Genomic DNA, 12,096 nt, shown 5'->3' on the forward strand with positions numbered 1-12,096 from the left:
CTCATAGCTGGACACGTTGAACCACAGTTATTATTAACCTGGTGGTTCTGAGAAGGGAGAGAAGCCACATAAGCATATGCGCCTACATGATCGATACTCCAAACTGTGTTAACCATTTTCTAAACTGTACTATACGTTTCCCACCTTCTTAAACAGCGTAACTGGAATTTAATACTTTCCTTATAATTCACAGTTGCTCAGTTGTGTCTGACTCTTTGTGACCCCATGGTCACAGTCCATGGAATTCTCCAGGCCAGAATACTGGAGTGGGTAGCCTTTCCCTTCTCCTGGGGATCTTCCCAACCCAGGGATGGAACCCAGGTCTCCAGCATTGCAGGCAGATTCTTTACCACCTAAGCCACAAGGGAAGCCCTCAGAATCAACATTACCAAATAATTATATCCTGTCATCATATGGTAATGTCTGTAATATCTTCAGAGGTCACTGGACGAAGTGGGCTATTTGTCCAGATGCTAGATGGGCCAACCCAAGGTGACCCTGTTCTTATTGTGCCTGCATCAGCTTTTTGAGAGTTGACTGGTCCCTTCTCTCACTGTCAGATTTTCAGTTACTGTTTTTCATTGCTCTCAACAGGTACCGCCCAACCCATCCACATGTTCTCTATCACCACCACCTTATAGTCTGAGTTGAGAAACCAGATAAAGAAAGGTACCTGTTACAAATGTATGTAAAGTATGAATTAATAGGATCCCAGCGAGGAGCTGACTCTTGTGCGCAGCTAAAATGCTCTCATAGAATTCTCTGAGATAGTCAACCCAGGCCTACTCACTTCCCACTTCTCGGCCTCATCCTGGATGGCTGAGGTCTGAGGGGGTCACCCCCCTAGAAAAGTGACCATCACTATGCTCAGCTGATGTGACTTCCAATGTGGAGGGTGCTTCAAAGTGTTTTGTTTTTCAGATTCATGTAAAATCAGCATCACAGAAACAACTGCCATCTTCTTTTAGTATTCTTTTTTAGAAATTAGACAAGATTTTGTCTGAGTCGAACTCAAGTCTCTGATGCACTGAGTACCTTGTTCCAGCCTGAAGGGGCCACTGTGATGACAATGAAGACACCCTGAGGAGAGCCCATGGCTCCTAACCTCACGAGGTCCCAGCTCCTTCTCCATAGAGCACTTGTTTCCACTCACCTGCTTGTTCCCAGCACCTCATCCTGCTGCCACGGAGCTTCCCTCACCCAGCAGCCATGTGCAAAGTCCCATGACGTGCCAGGCACTGGGATGCGCACCAGGGGTCCTTGCCTCCAGAAGCCCCCATCGGGTGAGGAGAGCAGACAGGTAGCAGCAGTTAGTCCTTCCTTCCTTGTGAGCAGGATGTAGCAGGTACAGAGCTTCTGGGCACTTGGAGAAGAGTGTGACCAGGTCATCTCAGTGGGAGGGGGAAGCTTTACTCAAGAGGAGCCATTTGAGCTGAGCCTTGAATGCAAAAAAAAGAAAAAAGAAGGATATTCCTGGCAGAATAAACAGTTTGTACAAAGGTGTGAACATCCACAACTTGTTTGGAGCCAAGGGAGGGCTGCTGCTGCTGCTGCTACTAAGTCACTTCAGTCGTGTCCGACTCTGTGCGACCCCATAGACGGCAGCCCACCAGGCTCCCCCGTCCCTGGGATTCTCCAGGCAAGAACATTGGAGTGGGTTGCCATTTCCTTCTCCAGTGCACGAAAGTGAAAAGTGAAAGTGAAGTCGCTTAGTCGTGTCCGACTCTTAGCAACCCCATGGACTACAGCCCGCCAGGCTCCTCCATCCATGGGATTTTCCAGGCAAGAGTACTGGAGTGGGGTGCCATTACCTTCTCCGCAAGGGAGGACTAGACAGACTAAGCCCAGAGTGTAAGTGTTCCATCAGCGGGCAACCACCATCATAGAGAGAGTCTGAGCAGGACCAGAGAAGGATCCAGCCATGAGTCCCCTGAGGTCCTTACATATTGGCCGGGGCCAATCTCGGGAGAGCCCCCAGTCCTGCTTTCAGATTCAGGGACTCAGGGTCCCACAGCCGCTTCCAGCTCTGGCCCAGGAGCATCTTCAAGCGCTTGTGACTGCCTGCTGGAGGTAGTACGTGCAGGCTCACCCCTGGCCCTGAGTGAACATCTCCATAGAGCAGCTGATTCCCTGGCCAAACAGGCTAAAAATAATCTCGGGTAGATTTCCAGACCAGACTCTGACGCATTCAAACCAAAAAGATTCAAAGATTTGCACAGTTGATGAAAACTAAAATATCAACAGGCTCCTGCAGCTTGAGGAGCACTTTGCCCAGGCAGTGATTCAGCAAGAGATATTTGTTCAGTGAGCACCTGCCAGACACCAGGAGGAGGAGGGCCGGGAGTTTGACACCATCCCTGAAATAAACCATGGTTCATCTTTAGAGCAGCTGAGAAGAATGAAGCAGCTCTATATATACTGACCTGGAAAGCTCCTCTGACATATTACATGAAAAAGCAAACTGCAGAACAAGGGACTGCCCTAGTGGTCCAGTGGCTAAAACTCTGAGCTCCCAGTGCAGGGTTGGAAGGCCTGGGTTCAATCCCTAGTCAGGGAACTAGATCCCATATGCTACAACAAAAGATCCTGTGTGCCCCAACTAAGACCCAGCACAGCCAAATAAATTTTAAAAATTGTTTTAAATTGCAGAACAATACATAGGATCTCAGATACACTAAATTTAAAAGAATATGTGTGTGTGTGTGTGTGTGTGTGTGTGTGTGTGTGTCTATTTAAATGCATAGTCAAAGACTTGGGATATCTTACAACAACCCCATGCACTTTCAGACAATGAAATTATTAAATTTCTGTGTGGTTAGGTAATTTGATCATATGGCTAATAAACTGTTGAACTAGAATATAATAATAACCACCACTAAGATTTATATAGCAACTTTTTTTCAAAGAACTGAAATGCTACATACTAAACTCATTCATTCATTCAACAAACCCAAACTGAATATCTACTGTGTGCCTGGCTTTACTTCAACCACTGGAGGTAAAACGATGAACAGGGCAAGTGAAATCCCTGTCCTCATGGCACATATAGGCAGGGAACACCTCTGGGAAGATAATGATGGAGGGTGGGGTTGGGAAAATGAAAGAAAATATTAGCCTTGTGATTACTGTTTGAATTTTTCATAATCAGAGTTTACCCACTATTTGAATAATTGAAATTTATTTGTAATGTTTTCACTGAAAATGTACCTTTGCCTCAGAGGGTATTTAATTTTCAAGCCTACTGCACAACTGCTAAGAATTTCTGATAACTTGTTTTAATTAGCATAACAGTAAAGTGAGTGCCTGGAGTAGGAAATGGCAACCTACTCCAGTATTCTTGTCTGGAAAATTCCATGGACCGAGAAGCCTGGCAGGCTACAGTCCAGGGGGGTCACCAAGAGTCAGACGTGACTGAGTGAGCACACACTCACACACAAAGTGCATTCAGAAAAGCAAAACAGAGATACATAGCTACTTGCAGCAGCAGAGTAGGGAGGAGAGGGAAGTAGAGAGAAAGGGGAACTTCTCTACGCTGCAGCCACTATGCTAAACCTTAGGCACACACCATTTTGCCTGATCCTTACAACTATACCACGAGGTAAGAACTATACCAGTTTTCTTGTTTTGTTTTGATCCAAGATTTATTTATTCACTTACGGCTGCACTGGGTATTTGCTGATGTGCACAGGCTTCTCACTGTGGTCGCTTCTCTTGTTGTGGAGCACAGGCTCTAGGCACATGGGCTTCAGTAGTTTTGACGCATGGGCTTAGATGCTGCATAGAATGTGGAATCTTCCCCACTGCTGGTGCTGTTGCTGCTGCTGCTAAGTCACTTCAGTCGTGTCCGACTCTGCGACCCCAGAGACGGCAGCCCACCAGGCTCCCCCGTCCCTGGGATTCTCCAGGCAAGAACACTGGAGTGGGTTGCCATTTCCTTCTCCAATGCATGAAAGTGAAAAGCGAAAGTGAAGTCGTTTAGTCGTGTCCGACTCTTCGCGACCCCATGGACTGCAGCCTACCAGGCTCCTCCGTCCATGGGATTTTCCAGGCAAGAGTACCGGAGTGGGGTGCCATTGCCTTCTCCCTTACAAACTGCATTGACAGGCAAATTCTTAACCACTAGACCACCAGGGAAACCCCTATACCTGTTTTATAGATCAGTTTTCAACCAGGGGTGATTTTGCCCCCAAGAGACACATGGCAAAGTCTGGAGATGTTTTTGTTTGTCACGTTGTAGGGAAGGGGGTGGTTGCTACTGGCATCTAATGGATAGAGGCCAGGGCTGCTGCTGAACATCCTACAAAGTACAGGGTGCCCCCCCAGCTCCAGCAAAGGAATTATCCATCCAAAAATGTAATGGTGCTGAACTGAAGAAACCCTGTTACAGATGAAGAAATTGAGGTTTAAGGGAATTGCGTGCCCAAGGTCACATGGCAACTGTGGCGGGCAGAAGATGACCACCCAGACCTGTGGATATGGTACCATGTTAGGAAGAAATGACAACCCACTTCAGCATTCTTGCCTGGGAAATCCCATGGACAGAGAAGCCTGGCGGGCTGCAGTCCATGCGGTCACAAAGACTCAGACACAACTGAGCACAAGCACCATCGCTGGCAAAGGGGAATTAAGGCTGGAAATGGAAATAAGATTGCTGATCCGTGGATCTTAAAATAGAGTAGCCTGGATTACCCTGGTGGGCCCAGTGTAATCACAAGGGTCCTTAAAAGCGGAAGGGAGGCAGGAGAGTCAGTATCAGACTCAACTAGCCATTCCTGGCTTTGACATGGAAGGTCTGTTTGGCTCCAAAGCATAGGTCTTGACACTACACTAGAAAAAAAGAAGGGTGGGGAATCTTCAATAACCCCACAGCCCAGGGAGAACCACTCTTAATATTCCCGAATAATACTACGGTTACAAATTACATCATAAGCATTCTGCTATGTCATTAAAAATGAAAAGAATACCCAACTTTCATTGACTTTATTATAGTTCATCACATAAATGCACCATTATTTAACTGCTCCCTTTTATTTGACCAGTAAGTTGTTTTTCATTCTGTTACTATTACAAACAACCCTGCAGTAAACATTTTGGCTTGAGTTTCTGACTGCTGGGTAAGAATAACTGATTGGGTTATTTTCTTAGAATAGATTCCTAGAAGTTAAATCATCTAATAGGTATGAACATTTTGAGGCTCTTAACAGATACTGCCAATGGTTGTCCAAAATGATAAGTACAGCAAACAATCCATTTCAGATTCTTGAAAACCTGAAGGATTTTTAAAAATCATTTGATAGATAAAAATAGTCTCCTGTTTTAATTTGCCTTTCCTTGGTTGTCAGTGGAACTGACCCTTTTCCTCATATATTTAAAAACCGTTATGTCAACTATGAATCATGTGTTCATGTTCTTTTTTTCCCTATATTTCTATTTATTTGTTAATATATATTTTTTTAATTTGGCTGTACTAGGTCTCAGTTGTGGCACATGGGATCTTTCTTTTTTTAACCCAGGTCTTAGACACTGGACCATCAGGGAAGTCCCGCAAGTTTCTTTATATGTGTGAGTCTGGTTTTAAGCCACTCCATCTACAGCTGTCTCAGTAGCACATCGTCTGAATAACTAAATCTTTAATAGTTTTGATCTTTGGCCAGGCAAGCTCTTACTCCTACCTATCCAGCCCTTTTTTCCTTCAAGAGTGCATTATCTTTCTTGATCTTTGTTTTTCCATACAAGTTTTAAAGTCATCTTGTCAAGTTTGACATACATGTGCACACATACAAAGTTAGGATTTTGATTGGATGTGCATTCAATCTATAGATGAATTTGGAAGAACTAACAACTTTACAATAATGAGTTTTACACAAACTATATCTCTATTTAGGTTTCCTTTAATGTCTTTCAAATAAAATTTACAATTGTTTCCAGAGATCATGTACATATTTTATTATTATAATTATTTTTCCTCAAATAGGAGAACTTATCTATAAAGTCATCTGAATCTGGCATTTTTCTTTGTAGGGCAATTTCTTCGGAGAAGGCAATTGCACCCCACTCCAGTACTCCAGCCTGGAAAACCCCATGGACGGAGGAGCCTGGTAGGCTGCAGTCCATGGGGTCGCTGAGGGTCGGACACGACTGAGCAACTTCACTTTCACTTTCATGCATTGGAGAAGGAAATGGCAACCCACTCCAGTGTTCTTGCCTGGAGAATCCCAGGGACGGGGGAACCTGGTGGGCTTCCGTCTATGGGGTCACACAGAGTTGGACACAACTGAAGTGACTTAGCAGTAGCAGCAGCAGCAGCAGGGCAATTTCTTAGTGCTAACTTAAGTGACATTTTATCATTTATGTTGTTGGCAATATACCAACAGCAAACACTTTGTTTCTGTTGGTATATTGAAATGCATGAAAAGTGTTAATTGCTTGGTCATATCCGACACTTTGTGACCCATGGACTATAGCCCACCAGACTCCTCTGTTCATGGAATTCTCCAGGCGAGAATACTGGAGTGGGTTGCCATTCCTTTCTACAGGGGATCTTCCCAGTATACATTGATTTTGTACTCAAGAAACTTCCTAAACTCTGTTATTTCTTCTGAAAACTCATTGTAAATTTTAAATATAATATATTATTACATTTCCAAATGTACAGGATTTTTTTTAGAATTTGTATTTATTACAAAATGGAAGAAATATGATATGATCCCTGGGAATTTACTGAGGCTTCCTACATGGTCAGTAATTGTTCTATTTTGATAACTGTCCCACGTGTAAAGCATGTGTTCTCTGTTGAGTATAAGGCTCTATAGATAGCTAATGCTCAAGCATATTATTTGTATGGTTCAGATTGTCTGTACCTCCGATTATTTTTGTTTGCTTAATTCTGGAAAAGATATGCTAAATTCTCCAAATATTATTTTTTTAATTTTTTGACTGCACTGGGTCTTCATTTTTTCACATAGTCTTTCTGTAGTTGCAGTACGTGGGCTTCTCATTGCAGGGGCTTCTCTTTCTGTGGAGCATAGGCTTAGCAGGTCCCCTGTGGCATATGGGATCTTACCAGACTAGCAAGCTTCTCTTATATTTTCTACAAATAAAATGTGACCTGTAAATAATGGCAGTTTTGTTTGTTCCTTCCTGATCCTTATAATTCTACTTTTCTTGCCAACCTGCTCTGGCTAGGACCTCTGAGACCTCCAGTACAATGCTGAATAGAAGTGTTAATTATAATGTTCACTATAGGGTTTTATAGACATGCTTTATCAGTTAAGGAAATCTTTTTCTAATTTTACAAAAATTTTTATCATCACTCTGTGAATTTTATCAAATGCTTTTTATTGAGATGATATTTTTTTTTCCATTCTTTTACTATGTTAATATGGTGAATTACATTAACTGACTTCTTTGTTAAACCAATATTTCATTCTATAGGTCCATCTGCATTAGAACTGATAAATTATCTTTTGTTTTCCCCTTCATCGCTGAATTTGATTTGCTGATATTTTCAGATTTTTGCATGTATCTTTACAACTGAGCTTAGCTTGTAATTTTCCCTTCTTATACTTGTTATTTTTATATCAGGCTATACTAGTTTTATAAAATTAATTAGAAAATGGTTCTTCTTTAGCTAATCTAGAACAGTTTGCATAGGATTGAAATTATTTGTTCCTTGAGTGATAGAACTTCTCTTTAAAGTCATCTGGATCTGGCATTTTCTTTGTGACAATTTTTTTAGGTGGCCAGAGCATGTGGCATTCAGGACTTCCCCCACCAGGGATTGAACCGGGACCCCCTGAAATACACGTGTACCCCAATGTTCATTGCAGCACTGTTTATAATAGCCAGGACATGGAAGCAACCTAGATGTCCATCAGCAGATGAATGGATAAGAAAGCTGTGGTACATATACACAATGGAGTATTACTCAGCCATTAAAAAGTATACATTTGAATCAGTTCTAATGAGGTGGATGAAACTGGAGCCTATTATACAGAGTGAAGTAAGCCAGAAAGAAAAACACCAATACAGTATACTAACGCATATATATGGAATTTAGAAAGATGGTAACAACAACCCTGTATGCGAGACAGCAAAAGAGACACAGATGTATAGAACAGTCTTTTGGACTCTGTGGGGGGAGGGATGATTTGGGAGAATGGCATTAAAACATGTATAATATCATATAAGAAATGAATCGCCAGTCCAGGTTCGATGCAGGATACAGGAAGCTTGGGGCTGGTGCACTGAGATGACCCAGAGGGATGGTATGGGCAGGGAGATGGGTGGGGGGTTCAGGATAGGGAACACATGTACACCCGTGGCAGATGCATGTTGATGTATGGCAAAACCAATACAATATTGTAAAGTAAAAAAAAAAAGAAGTTTGGAGTTTTAACCACTGGACTGCCAGAGAAGTCCCTATTATGATACTTTTAACTCTGGTTCAGTTTATACAATGTTAGAGGACTACTGTGGTTTTTAAAGTCTTCTTGAGTTTTTGCTTTCAGCAATTTTTCAATTTCCTATACATTTTCAAATTTTTTTCACTTTCTGTCCTTTTTTTTTTTAAGAAATAAATCCTGCCAAATAAGTTAATTTTGTTTTTTATTAAGAACAAGCTTTTTGGTTCTGTGGATCCTCTGTCACATTTTTGTTTTCTATTTCATTCATTCCTTCACTTTTCTTTTCAATCTTTTCACAATCTTTTCAAATTATCTTCTATCATTATTTTTTAATTTATTTATTTTTAATTGGAGGATAATTGCTTTGCAATGTTGTGTTAGTCTCTGCCATACAACTAATTTCTTCTATCATTTTCATGACTTTCACCTTGATCATGCTTTCTTTTATAAGATTTATTTTTTCTTCACTCCACTTCTTTACATCTACTATACATAGCCCCTATTTTCCTTTAAGAGTGGTGCTCAACAGATTTTAACGCACATACTTAACCTATCAAAATTATTATCAGTGTTCATAACTTCACAATGATCCAGTGTGGGAATGGAGTGAAAAACAGGTGTGGGGGCGATAGACAAAATGAGAGTCGCCATGGATTAAGGGAAAGGTCAGTTAGGATTCTTTACGCTGGGACCTTTACTTTTGTAATGCTTAACATTTTCCACAAGTGAACATTTTTAGAGTTAGTATCTTTACTCTCCTGGGTGTTGGAATCAGAGCACAGGATTTTAGAGTGCTTTACTCCAGTCACTCCCCTGTGATGTACATGCTGCTGTTGCTTGGTATTTCTATTGAAATTGGCTGTTTATTTTTGACCACAAATTAAATAACATCATCATAATCCTTATTTTTAATGATTTTAATATGCCATTTCCTTTGCTCACCATCCCTTCTCGCAATTCAGACCCTCGGTGATTACTTTCCATCTGCCTGAGGGACACACACACACGCATGCACACACACACACAAGGCTCCTCCACCCCATAGAGTCCCCTGTACTCTGTCAGGTCCTGACTGGCAAAGGAAAGCTCAGTTCACCAGCCCAGTTGACTTCTGGACATGCAAAGGTCCTGGGACCCTGTGTGTTGGTTGGATGCCCCTTGCCGATGGGTCCCAACAGCCCTCTGTACTCCTCATGTGGGAGGCAGAATAATGCCCCCCACCAAAGATGCCTACATCCTAATTCCCAAACCCGAAGGACTATGGTACTTTCCACGACAAGAGGTATTAAGGTTCCAGGTGGAATTAAGATTGCTAATTAGATCGAGTTTAGATCTAATTAGGTCATCATTAGATTAGATTGCTAATTCAGTTCAGTTCAGTTCAGTCGCTCAGTGTCCGACTCTTTGTGACCCCATGGACTGCAGCACGCCAGGTCTCCCTGTCCATCACCAACTCCCAGAGTTCACTCAAACTCATGTCCATTGAGTCAGTGATGTAATCCAGCCATCTCATCCTCTGTTGTCCCCTTCTCCTCCCACCTTCAATCTTTCCCAGCATCAGGGTCTTTTCAAATGAGTCAGTTCTTCGCACCAGGTGGCCAAAGTATTGGAGTTTCAGCTTTAGCATCAGTCCTTCCAATGAATATTCAGGACTGACTGATTTCTTTTAGGATGGACTGGTTGGATCTCCTTGCAGTCCAAGGGACTCTCAAGAGTCTTCTCCAACAGCACAGTTCAAAAGCATCAATTCTTCGGCACTCAGCTTTCCTTATAGTCCAACTCTCACATCCAACATGACTACTGGAAAAACCATAGCTTTTACTAGCCAGACCTTTGTTGGCAAAGTAATGTCTCTGCTTTTTAATATGCTGTCTAGGTTGGTCATAACATTTAAAATAGGGAGATGATCCTGGATTATCACATGGGCCCAATGTAATCACAAGGGTCCTGAGAAGTGGAAGAGGAAGGCAGGAAAAAAAAAAAAGAGCGATGGCAGCATGGAAAGGACTTAATCTGCTGTTGCTGGCTTTAAAGAAGGAAGGGGACGACAGCCAAAGGGATGCAGGCAGCCTCGGGGAAACTGGAAAAGGCAACAGTTTCTCCCCTAGATTCTCCAGAAAAGAACACAGCCCTGCAGACAACTTGACTTTAGCCCTGAGATCCATTTCAGATGTCTCACCACCAGAATGGTAAGAAAACAAGTCTGTACTGTTTTAAGCCACTATGTTGGTGATCATTTGTTACAGCTGCAATAGGAAGCTATTATGCCTTATTCCAAAGCATCATCGTCTGTCCACCCCATCAGAGTATGAGCTCCATGAGCTCAGAAGTCTGTCTGTCTTATTCACATTCAGCCCCAGGCCTTGATGGTGAACAAATAAACCTGAGAGCTGGAAAAGTCTAAGAAATCACTTAGGCCACCTAATTTTTTTTTTTTTATCTTGAGTTTATATCCTGTCCCTAGGTTTTTTTTTTTAAACAACTTTATTGAGGTAGAATTTGTCCCCAGTTTTTTGTTTGTTTTCTAGGGTGTGTTTTGGGTTTGGTTTTTTTGGCCACACCACATGGCATTTTAGTTGCCTGACCAGAGATTGAACCCCTGCTTTGGAAGCGCGGAGTCTTAACTACCAGACCCTCAGGGAAGTCTTGGCCACCTCATTATTTTAAATGAGAGAAAACTGAGGCCCAGCGAGGGGCAATCACTTGCTTAAAGCCACTCAATTTGTACCAGCCTGGGCCACCACCCTGCCTTCTGGTTCCTAAGCCATAGAAGCCCCAGGACAGGCACAACTGCCGCCTCGCCATCAAGGGCAGGCACTGTCGGGGTACAAGAAGACCTAGAGAACTCGAGACAGCTGGGGAAACGCTAGCATAAGGCAGGTTAAGATGGAGAGAAGGTGTCTAAAATGAGCACTCTTAAAAATGTTAACCGCAGTGGAGCTTCTGGTCTACCACCACTACTGGGGCAGAACCGAGGCCAGCACCCACCTGATGAGCTCAATTAGAAAGACACTAACACCTGAAGCTTTAAAAAGCCCACAGGCATGTAGCTAATGGCAAACTGAGGGCTGCTTTCAAGAATCTTAGCATTTCACACTTCTGGTCAGAGTCAAAGCTTTGGGCAAATTAGGAAAAGGCATTTCTTCCATAGGGCTTTTCCAAATGTCAGAAGATTGTCATCATATACTGATTTCATTAGAAAAAGACTTTACTCCCAATTTGCCAGAAAACTATCATAGATGTACTCCTACATATATCAATATTACCACGTCTGGGAAGCACAAGGCACTCCCTGAGATGGGAAGCGCTTGCACAGTGCACAACCTGCAGAACCGTACAGGGCAGCCCTGCTGGGCAGGCTGCCCCCGCCCCATCCCGCAGGCCCACCGGAGAACAACCTTACCCTCATAGTATACCATTTTATGTCTAACTCTTCCACTTGGGAGCCCTAGCCTTTGCGCCTCTCCCCTTGCAGACAGCAGGGACTGAAGATGAGCAAAGAGAGCTGACAGTCCTAGTTAGAAAGAAGGTGAGGAGGTAAGAAGACAGGAAGTGGGGGATTCTAACTCAATATTCACAGGCCAGGAGATGGTGGAGGAAGTAGGGTAGCTCCCAGCTCAGGCCTTGGAGAAAGCCATGCACTACCCACCAGGAGATGCTGGACACACTTTTTTAGGGGGTGGGGGGTGCT

This window comes from Bubalus bubalis, chromosome 23 (genome assembly GCF_019923935.1).
Source record: "Bubalus bubalis isolate 160015118507 breed Murrah chromosome 23, NDDB_SH_1, whole genome shotgun sequence".
Taxonomy (NCBI): domain Eukaryota; kingdom Metazoa; phylum Chordata; class Mammalia; order Artiodactyla; family Bovidae; genus Bubalus; species Bubalus bubalis.